Here is a 12,572-nt window from a genome sequence, read left to right as displayed (position 1 = left end):
CATAAGATTCAATTGTAAGCCCATTTGTGGGTGGTGCCATCCCTGGGCTGGTGGTTCTGGATTCTCTAAGAAAACAACCTGAGCAAGCCATGGGGAGCAAGCCATGGGGAGCAAGCCAGTAAGCAGCTCTCTGCATGACCTCTGCATTAGCTCCTGCCTCCACTTTCCAGCCCTGTTTGGGTTCCTGTTCTGACTTCCTTCAATGATGCACTGTGCTGTGGAAGTATATGCTGAATAATCCCTTTCCTTCCCAACTTGCTTTTTAGCCACGGTATATCTTGCAGCAATAGAAACCCTGATTAAGACTGTGAGTGAGTGAGTGAGTGAGTGAGTGAGTGAGTGAGTGAGTGAGTGAGTGTGTGTGTGTGTGTGTGTGTGTGTGTGTGCATATGCATCTTACAGCACAGATATAGAGGACAGAGGTCAAATTTCTGGACTCTGTTGGTAGACTTTTGGGATTGAACTCAAGTCATCATGTTTGTAAGGCAGGAGTTTTATCAGCTTGAGCCATCTCGCCAGCCCCCAAAGACTTTTGTTTTAAAAAGAAGTATTCATACCAGAAAAAAATAGAACTGTTTACCTTATAAAATGCTAGAGACACAATTCATTCTCCCTGCCTCTGTGTCTTGCTCCATCCTTGTCTCCTCCCACTTCTCTCTTTCACATACATATGCATGCACTCAGGCATGTCCACATGCATGCACACATGCACAGGACACCTGACAATTGTCAGTAAGTAGTAACATGCTGGGAGAGAGGATTACAGACTCCCTGTCCTTGTCCTCATTTCTCATTCTCCAAAGACAGCTAGGAGCAAGATGAAGGGATCACTCCAACACAGACCCCTGACCCCTCACTCCTGACTCCTGACCTTGGCTGAGTTCTAGCCTAGAATCAGATCTAGTTTGCAGAAAAATCTTGCTCTATGTTGCTGAAGTTGCTGCCCCAGGACTTTTAAACCAGTGAATGGAACTCTTGAACCACAGATATGTGCTTGGCCTACAAAGGACTATAGCATTCAATCTATGTCCTCAGCTAGTACAACACAGCTGAGAGTCAAGATATGCTTATAGAAAAAAAAAGCAGTCCTAGAGTCTGTCATTTAACCAGACTTGAAGTCAGAACTTCTTTCTAAATTCATTATTCAATTAATTCATATTTTCTATAAGTATCCTAAATCTGTTTATTAGAATTAATTTTACTGGTAAGGCTTCTAAATGTATCACAAATTCATCTTATTCAATAGAACACTCTGGGCATCATTTAACCTTTTTCTGATGACTCGGGGTCATCAATATGAATATCCTTTATCGTCCCTCGTCTGTTTTTGCATTATTCTGAACTCTCTTTCTTTCCACATCTGGCTGTCAGCTGTCACTGCTAACCCACAGTTAATGAGCTTGCCTCTCCCAACCCTCTTAGCTCTCAGCTAATCACTGATAATAACAGCAAAAACTACATTGATCCTCTGCAACATGCCAGGCCCTGTGCTAAGTAATTTGCATGGATTAATTAATTAAATCCACAGAACAACTCTTAAAGCAGGTACAATTATTATCCCCAAATTACAGATGGAGTAACCAAGGCCCAGGAGGGTCAAGTAATTTGCCTGAGGTTACACAGCAACCATGGACTATAATTAGGATTTGACCCCTGCTCTGCTAGTCTCAATAGTTTAAGTCCTTTTACCACCGCACACACCAAGGTCATTCAAACCTTTTTAACAGTAGACAGACCAGAATTGTTTCTTTTCTTTTTGTTTTTTTGTTTGTTTGTTTGTTTGTTTGTTTGTTTTTAGTGTAATACACTAAAGCTAACAGTCTAGCACCAGCATATCTGTTACCTGGAACAGACTGTTGCATTCTGTTCTAGTCTGCTGTGTCACTGCCATCCATCTTCCTTGTGATCACTACTAACACTGGTCACGATTAAATGATTTTATAGTCCATCAGTAGGTCATAACCTGGAAAACACTCTTATGTATTTCTGCAAACAATATGAGGTGCCAGTATCCATGATGTTGGTGTGAAGTAGAAAAAGTTGGTCTTTCCTTCTGATGCTTAAATGCATCTGTCAAAAACATATGCTAGGGTGCTGACTTTGTTATGACATATATATATATATATACATATATATATATATGTATGTATGTATGTATATATATATATGTATGTATGTATATATATATATATATATATATATATATATATATATGAATGACATGATGACATGACTACTGCTTGCCAGAAAACGGTTTAAAATAAATAAATCTCCATGCTAAAATTATGTACACTGTCATGATACAAAATGATGTTGAGAACCTTATATATCATTTTATGTGCTAGACACAGAACCCAGGAAATAAAATATGTGAGAGTGTGTATCAAACTGGTAAATTGTCCCAGTGTATCTGCCTATTCAGGATTTATGACAAGTCTTTTGTCTCTTTAGCATCTGTGTGCTGGATTCACAAATCAGATTGCCACACAAAATACAGGGCATGGAGCTGAATTAGAATTTCACTAAATAATAAAAACCTCAATATAAGTATGACTCACATGACATTTTGCATATAGTCACACTAAAAAGTTCATTATTGATCAAAAATTACTAAATACATAAATGTTGTATGTCATTATTGTAGAGAAATGGCTAAGTATTTGAGCTGTTGGGAATGTTCATTAGCTTGGTTCCCACCTATAATGCTATATGGATTACAACATCTTATTTTACTTCATAAATTTATATAGGGGTTATTTCACAATTAACAATAAAATTTAAAACTATATCATATTTTACTTCATAAATCTATATAGGGGTTATTTCACAATTAACAATAAAATTTAAACCTAAGGAACACATTTAGAAGTCTTCCTGTTTATTTGGATTTTACGTTTTCTTGGACATCCTGTGTTATTCTGTAAATCTGTTTTCCAATGCAGAGCTGAATTGATCCACCTCAGGGAACTTAGTCAGAGGTCCAACGAGACAGGAGCTACGTGGAAATTCTGTTGAAATAGTTCTGGGCCTCTTAGAAGGCAGAACATAGGTCAAGGCCAAGTGTTCAATGGGAGAAGAGGAAAAAGGAAAGTTGTTACAATGCATCTGTTATGGGGCTTTGAGGAACAGACCAATGGAGGAAGGCTCCACGGCCGAGATAGGGTTAGAAGAACAGGGAGTTTGGAGAACCAATCCAGGGCCTCTTTGTTTCAAGAGGCAAAGCTGAAGCTGAGATGGAATGGAAACTGTGTCCGTTCAGCAACAGATGAGTATAATGAGGCCATGTGCTTGGCCATTTAAAGAGCAATTCTCAGAAGGCCGTGAGAGGACAATGAGCCACTTGGATAACATTTCTATAAAATACATACGAGTACTCTACCATGACAGAAAAATCATTATGGTGCTGAACTAAACGCACAACACTGTACCAACTCTGCTATGTATATCACCTTGCTGTGATTTTTCCAGTGAAGCTCCAAGGCAAACACCTTTACCACCTTCATTTCTAAGTGAAAAACCTGAAGCCACTGGGTAGTAGGGAATCTGCCCAGGGTCGCAGAGCTTGGAAATGACAGAGTTAGAACTTGAACCCAGATATATCATGCTCTCCACCAGCATATTATAAGGTTAAAAGTCTCGCGAAAATAAATAAATAAAGGAATGCTGGAGAACAAACATACTTTCTGAAGTATTAGATGAAGTATTAGATGAAGGGACAAAAACCATGAACAGAGGGACACTCTAGTCCTTACATCATCCATGTATCGTAGTGGTGGGGAAGAGGAGAGGCTTCTTTATGGGACAAGTTCTATTGTCCTGGAGCTTCCCGAGTAGGCTAGGCTGGCTGATCAGTAAGCCACAAGGACCCACCTATTTCTGCCCACACTCCCTGTGCTGTAATTACAGTGAATTCTACCGTACTTTAATTGTTTCATGTATGTTCTGGGCATTAAACTGGGGTCCTCATGATTGGAAGGCAACCACTTTATTGACTTCATCTACCCAAGGTATCCTTCAACCCTAGATTATAACCTTGCCAAAGCAAAAACCAAGCTGGTAAAGTGGCATAGCCAAGCTTCCCCAGAAGTACAGATTCCCTTGGCACTATGTCCAAATACTGGAACCTCAGAAGGGGAGGAGAAACTCTTACCATACAAACAATCAGCAAAACTCAACCTCTAATCTGTGTTGCTCCATGGGTTTAAAGTCTTACAGTAAATGCAGCAAACATTTGGAGATCACAGGGTTAGTCTCCCAGTCAACATTCTTTCTGTGACAGGGACAACAAAAAGCCAAGAAGCCAGAGGAGCATTAGCCAGAGATGGTTTTCTGTTATCAAGATTTGAGGACTGTGATTATTTGTGGTCAGTCCATTTTCCCCCACCCCTACCCCAACCCCCAGAAGACCAGCTGAGCTAGGCAAGATCAAATCAGTCAGTGAACTAAAAGGCTGCAGTCTACATAATATGGTGATATCAGTTCTCTGGGACTTGGAGGAAAAGAAAGAAAGAAAGTTCATTTGCTGATTTCCTCAGTGTAAAGACAGCCACCATGACGTCTGGTTCCAAGCTGCCCAGATGTCCTCACTGAATGGAAGTATCATATCCAGCAGCTCTCCATCAGCTGCACAGGCCAAGTCAACTTCAGCAACACACTGTCCGTGCAGTGCACTAAATGAGAAGTAGCTTCACTGAAGAGCAGTTTAGTCACATAATAGGGTAAGCATTTGCTACAAATACAGATAATGATCTATATTTGTTTGTATATGCTTTTACTAATATAGAAATTACATTCAGTATACTATTATAACTTTCTTAAAGTCACTAACCAATATAAGTACATATATAGTTTCTTGTAGCCTAGACTAACTTTGAACTTCTTATCTTCTTGCTTCTACATCCCCAATACTGGGATTGGAGGCCTGGGCCACCACATCTGTTATATGCTATGTTTAGGATAGAACCCAGGGCTTTGTGAGTGCTAACATGCACTCGACCACTGTGATACATGCCCAATCCCATATTCTCTCTCTCTCTCTCTCTCTCTCTCTCTCTCTCTCTTTTATTTATTATATACACTGTAGCTGTCTTCAGACACTCCAGAAGAGGGCATCAGATCTCATTACGAATGGTTGTGAGCCACCATGTGGTTGCTGGGATTTGAACTCAGGACCTTTGGAAGAGCAGTCGGCGCTCCTAACCGCTGAGCCATCTCACCAGCCCCTGCAATCCCATTCTCATTGTCATGTTTAATGGTCAGTTTATACACACAAACAGAGAAATGAAGTAGTCATATGTGCCATTATATCAGTTATTAGTAAATAGCAGTTACATGCAAATTTTACTTTTTCCTTTCTTAGTATTTCTAGATCACCTTCTTTATAGTTGTCATATATTCTATATTCATATGCATGTATCTATCTCTATGTTCATACAGTTAGCTTTCTGTATTCATGGGCTCAGTGACTTTTGATCCAAACCAACTGCTTTAGAAGCTATGCATAGTGGCACATGCTTTTAATCCCAGCACTTGAAAGACAGAAGCAGGTTGATCTCTGTGAGTTTCAAGGCCAGCCTGGTCTAAATAGCATTCCAGTCTATCCAGAGATACAAAGTGAGACCCTACCTCAACCAAATCAAAACCAAAACAGAAATAATAGAACATTTTAGAAAAGTATAGTATTATATACTTAATATATCTGGACTTATATATTATTCTATAATTATTGTCTAGACAGTATGACTGCTATTTATTTTGCACTGGGTATTGTAAGTGACAAATAATCTAAGGTATACTGAAGATGTGCATATATTTTAGGCAAATACTATATCATCTTTTAAAATCTGGGCTCATCTTTGTATGTATCTGCGTGCATGTGCACAAATTCATGTCTGTGCAAGTATGTGTGTATATATATATATATATATATGTCTGTGCACATATTATGTGGCAATCAGAGGGTGACACTGAGTGTTCTTCCTCAGATATTGTCCACTCTTGTCCTTTTATCGTTTTTATTTATTTTTCAGATAGTCTCTTCACTGGCTGACTGGGCAACAAGCCGTAGGATCTACCTGTTTCTGCATCTCCAGCAGCAAAATGACAGACAGACACCATCACAAGTGCCAATTTCACATGGGTGCTGGGATCAAACTCAGGCCCTCAGACTTTCATCGCAAGGACTTTACCAACACTCAGCCTTTCTACATTATCATACTGAAAATTGATTGGAGCATCTAAGGGTCTTAGTTTCTGTGTGTGGTCATGAAACCAAACCTTCATGGACACGGAATGACTTATGTTATGTGCACATACACACGTATACACACTATTACACATCAGTGTTTGAATCAAGAACATGATTTCTTAGTATTTGCATGGAGGCTGGTATGTAAAAAACAAACAAACAAACAAAAACCAAAACAAAAAACAAACAAAAAAAACCACCTCAGAATCTCAACCATCTTCTCACACCTTACCCCACTTTTCTAAGTGCTACTAAAATAGAGAAAGTCAATTTCCAATATTCCAGTCTTACACCAGACAGTGCCTTTACCAAAGACTAGCCGTGGCACATGAAGGCAGACTGGTTTACAGCAGCAGTCAAGTTATTAGTACCTCATTATTGTCTTCTAACCTAGCCCTTCACAAATGAAGAGCAACTGGGGCTTAGTGGTTTTGAGAGACCTTTTCTATGCAGACTTGAGTTCTCCAGTCTAAATCAGATCATTTGTATCATTCCTACAAGTACCTTGTAGAAAAATATAGGTCCTTAGTCCTCTATTTAGTTTATTAGGCTAGCTGGCAGAATTACTGTTGTTCAGTTACAATATGACTTAAATAGACGTGTAGGAAAACTCATGATATAATTAAAAGGCAAGCATGTGTATTTGGCAGTTTTCCTAAAAAAAAAAAAAACAAAAAAAAAAAACAAACAAACAAAAAAAAACAAACACCCATCATGAAAATGTCTATGGGAAAACGTACTCCAGATTTCCAACTGACTTACATACTAATGTCTGCAACATGACATGATTCATTTGTAAATTGGGGGCTGTCAATTGGGGACCAGGTGGTCTGATCTAAATAGATCAGAGCCTTATGCTTCTCATATGGAAATGTCTTTACAGATGTGCTATTGTGATCAATGAATAATTTTAAAGCAATTGGGAAATGTTAATTATTGATCCTTGCTTGCCTCACTAAAGGGTCTACAAAATACCACACAAATTCCGCTTGTTGTATGCATTACCAAATATCTGTGCCGATTGGCTTCTGCCTCCCCACCTCTGGCTATTTTCAAGTGATTTATTTACTTACAAGGTTCAGATTTATTCAAAAAGAGTGAGGCTAAAATCAGCAATCAATTGTTATCACTTTGAACATATCATTAAAAAATACATACTTGAAAAACCAAGGCAGGAGGATTGCTCCAAGTTTGAGGCCAGCATGAGCTATAAAGTGACACCTTGTCTCAAAGTAAAATAAACAGACAGACAAATAAACAAACAAATAATGAAAATGCAGTTACCTTTAAAAGCAAATGCAATTTCCTCTTTTCAAGCAATAGAAACAACTGTGGAATACTTTCCCAGTACTGATCTTCCCCTCTGATTTTCAGTTCTTGTAACTGCTTATCACTATAACGCCTATCCTCAGCTCTCTAGTTTCTTCCTCCAGAATTCCTTTTCTTTATGAGTAATAAGAAGCTACTAATTCCTTTATTTAGTAGAGGAGGACTACTATTTTAATCTGTTCTTCAAATGTGTGCTCTGTGGTATAAAAGCTCACTAACCCAGAAGGTTCTATCATTGATTTCAGGCTCCTCACTGGGCCTACTTCTATCTTTGGTACATAATGGTTACACTCTTACTGGAGACATATAAAAACGAAACTGAGCACCCAGTCAAGATGGTTAGCCTCTGTAAGTAAACGGTTACTGTCCTTGGTCTATCTAAAAGATTTTCTTACTTCACAGAGTTCCCCTTGCAGGACTCTGACTCATCACCAGAAGTTCCTTTTTATCCTAGATCAGGTGATATAAGAGGCAGTTGTGAAACTGCATCCAATTCTTTGAAGGTAGGACACTAAAGCCCAGAGGCCACAACACTCCAAGCTAGAGGGAAAGGGTTAAACAAGAGAAAGCTGTCCTCATTCTGTATAAGATCAAACTCGTCATCATTTCTATCATTCTTGAATAAGGATAGAAGTGGATGGGAAGAAAATCCAGTGTGTGTGTGTTTCAGATTGTGTTGGGACACAATGGATCCCTCGACTATTTTTAAGTTTCAGGAATAATAACTTTGTGGTAATTCTGTTTCACCTGTCTTTCTCCTTAGCCAGGTGATGTTCCTTGAGAGCAAGAGATAAACAGAAATTCTCTAAAAGAGTTTTCTAAAATCCCAATATTAACATATGGAAAACAGTGTACAACGTAACAGATTGCCTTAATTTGGTAAAGAAAAAAAATTGTGAAATTGATGTGACAAATTTCCTTCCATGTTTTGGCTCTTAAACTGCAATGTCCCTGAACCGATATTACTTAGTTTGTGAGTTCCAGAAACACAACTAGCCTCTTTCCACCAATTAATGTATGTCACAAGTGTATAATGAATGCACGGCTTGTATTTTAAGAAGAGATATTTTTGTATGAAATTCATCATTTATGGAAGGGTGTCAGCAAACTGGCTAAGAACTCAGGCCTGAGTTAGAGACTAGGATTAGCCAGAGTCCAATAGGAAGCCAACAGCCGAGCACAGTGCTTGGCCCACATTGGACCTTCAACAAATACTGAGTGCTGCCTCTGCTCTCATTATTAATTACTCCTTTCATCGAGTAATCCCCCCCAATCCTCTTTACATTAAAAGCAGTTCAAGGAACACTATAAATGTTTCTGATCCTGGCTGAAGCTGTGGAGTATTGTGGACTAATCACCTTTACAGATCTATGGTCTTTCCTAATAGCAGCAAAAGAAATCCAAACATATGCCTGATAAGCTCTTGTGATTCTTCCTAATTGCAGCCTGGCTCTCTGTCACAGCTGGAGGACACACTGTTCCAAGATTCCTTCTGCTACTCTCCCATTAATCACAATATGGAATCCTCAACCTCGGATGATGTATAGCAGCATATACTGCTTTATACACAGTTCTGACATTATTTGTAAAATAGACCATCTAATAGAGATCCCACGAAAATGCGCTCCTTTCCAGTTGGTTGCTCATTATTAACAGGCTTATTTCAATTAGGCCGTGTGGTAAGAATGAATGCTATTGGAACTGATGGCTTCGTGTCATGAGGAAATGGCAGTGCTTTTTACTAGTCTTGCCAAATTTAGCAAGCAAAGTCCAGGATGCCAGTTTAATCAGAATCACAGATAAACTACAAAGCCGTGTATGTGTGTGTGGATCATAAACACTGCATAAGATAAACTTAGGCTAAAAAGTTACATGTTAACTGAAACTCAAATTCGACAGATCATCTTAAATTTTACCTGGCATCCATGTTTTTATACAACTACTGTATTCATCTTTACTTGTGACATTCTAAATTTACAAATTTAATGGAACAAAGAATATAAATTCAGCAAACAGTACTAGTATTTTCTATCACAAATATTTTTTAAATGTTGTGGGATTTCAGTCTTCATCTGAATAAATTTTGACAGTGACTCTTTTGGTATTTTTTATTACATTTATGTATTTTTTTATAGAACAGTTGTTACCCTCCTCTCGGTCCATCCTCCTACAGTTCCTCATCCAATTCCTCCTCCCCCGGCCCCGCCAATGATTTAACAAGTCCATATGCTGCAGACTTCCTAGAACAAGGAATAAGTACATTGACAAACTACCAGAAATGACCAACAAATCATGGTTAGGTATACACTCAAGTTAGGCTACTTTGAAATGAATCTCATGTTGCAAACTAGAGCTTCAAGCCATCCCACTGAGAAAGGCTTCTGCTAGTTCACAGAGGTCATATTTACCTGTAGTTAGTGGCATTTCCTCGTTCCTAGATAAGATACGACAGAGGGAAGCATTTGGTTCCAGGTGAGTGGGAAAGGCTGTAAGAAATGAGAAGATAACAGTGTTTGCTTCAGGTGGGAATGTATCAAGCAAACCGCTCACCCTGACACACAATCACAACACCAGTAAGTAATCATGATGGCTCTATTAGCACCCATTAAAATCCCACGCCTGTTTCATTCAGATTTATGTGAAGAATATTCTGGCTGCACAAGTGCCATCACTTTCCTTGTCCAGAGGCAGAGGGGTGCCATGAGGTTGGCATTTCATTAATGACAATGAGACTAGAGATATTCAACATCATGCCCCGGCTGTGTTCTCAGTGGAGTAGCTACTTCAGAATCTGAAAGGAACGGAAGGATCTGAATACGGGGAGCCGCTGCATCCTCAGGAACATTAGTAAAAATCAGACAGGCGCTATCTTTCCCACAGCATTCACAGGACAGAGGAGAACTAAGGAAATTAAGCACAAACTTGCAGCTGCAAGCTGGTCCCTTTCCTCTCTGTCACTGTGCTCCTAGAGACACTGCCAGGTTGCTGTTAATTGGATCATTTCAAACTCAGCAACTGGAGGTTATTGTTTAAAGGTGGTGCTGAGGCGCTCCTCCAGCCTCCGGCCTAGATCTGTTTTGGGGGAATATATCTGGATTTTAGGAAGATTTCTAACCTCCCAATATACTTAGCACTTCACCGTGAGGGAAGAAGGACAGGAAAATGCAAGGGAAGCATTTTGATAGGCTCTAATTTTTCTCTATATAGGTCTTCAAATTACAAAATGTGTTTTTTAAAAACAAAATTATAAAGCATTTGCACATCATTCTCTGTGGCCACTCATTCCCCAAATAAAACACAAGGCTGTGAAGTATCAATTTCTCTACCCCTTCTCTACTCCTGCCTTGTATCTTTAAATCTTCTGTCACTCAAAGAAGGAAACCATGGTATCCTCTGGCTTGGAGAGTTTCCAATAACATAGCCCTATGGAATAGCCATGTAGTATGTTCAGGATATGACAACGTTTGGAGCAAAAACCTTAGCTTTGAATCCTGAATTTGTGACTTACTGGGTTGCCATTCTTCCTTAGGCCAGTGGCCTTATCTGTAAAATAGATTAGACCTAATGAGAAAATGCACATGGGACTGATTTGTAAATGGGAGAGCAATATAAAAATAGTATTGATTGCTCTTACTCTAGGACTCAAAATGGAATTTCCACCTTATATTGGTAAGTTGGCAACAGGGTAAAGGTGGTCTTTGAAGAGGGTCCTGGCGGTTTGCAGAAGGTCGTAGTCTGGAATGTTAAGCATCGTTCTGGCTTAAAGACTAAAGGACTGACCTTGCAACCCTTATTTACATGCGTCCTCTCAATGACTTTTTGTGAGTCTAAGTAGAAAATCGGCTCCTTTTTTTCTTTCTTTTTTCTTTTTCTTTTTCTTTCTTTCTTTTTTTTTCTTTGCACAGCTCCTTCTTGAAGAATTGAACCTCCCCCTCTTCTGACAAAAGATGGGTCTTTCCCAAAAGGGAACTGGGAAACACACGCAAACCATTCAATTTATGTGGCTTGCATCTTCTTAACTGCCACCAGATCCTACTCACCAAACATTTGAGTCCATTAATGGCCTATACCAGTTCCAACAACACACTCTTATACGCCCTAACAACATCAAAGCTACTGGCAAAATATAAGAGCTATACCACAAAAATGACACGAGTGTTTAAATTCAATTTGAAAATGACTTGAAGGCAAAACTTTGCTATTTTTGATATAGAATTACCACCGCATAGGACAAACGTAAGTATCATTCATTGAATTCTCCTAGATGTATAAAGCAAAGAGTTAATTATTTTGTTGTATTTTCCCTTTCAATGCAGGGGCTGGAAACGAGAGCTTCACACACTTGAGGTAAGTACCATGCCACTGAAACACACTCTGCAGACTCAGCTGCTAATGCCTTCTGTAGTCTCAAGAACCTCAGGAGAAATAGGATTTTAAACATTCTAATTTTCAGTCCTATTAATTATACAAAGCGGTGGGTTTTATTTTAATGTTTACACGTATGCTATATGGCAGACTTTGATTGCAATCTCCTTCCTAAGCTCCCCTCCCTGGACCCGGTCCTCTTCCTAATACTTTCCCTTGTTTTCAGGTTACAGTGGCGGTTGTTAGTGCTGTTGTTTCCACTTATCGGAAAAACTATATGATGCTGGTCGTTCTGCAACTTGTTAATTTGCCTTATTTGATAGTAGATTTAGCTACTCTGGCCAATTTGGCAAAATCTAGGTAATTTAGCCAGGTCCACTTATCTGTAAATGGGCATCTACACTGATTGTCCTGTCTTAATTATTGTGAATATTGGCACAAGCGAGAGTAAAACAGAAGTTGTTGAATCTCTGTATTCAGACACTGGCAGAGACTTAAAATACAAGGAAACAGAGGTTAAGTGGTCATGGCAAGTATGAAATGTGGCATTATTTTTATTTTGTTTTGTTTTAGATTTTATTATCCAATTGATAGTGACCCAAGACGATTGTTTCCACATTTATATTGATGC

The sequence above is a fragment of the Mus musculus genome, chromosome X (assembly GCF_000001635.26).
Source record: "Mus musculus strain C57BL/6J chromosome X, GRCm38.p6 C57BL/6J".
NCBI lineage: Eukaryota > Metazoa > Chordata > Mammalia > Rodentia > Muridae > Mus > Mus musculus.
The sequence above is the reverse complement of the archived record's forward strand: the minus strand, read 5'-3'. Positions refer to the sequence as shown.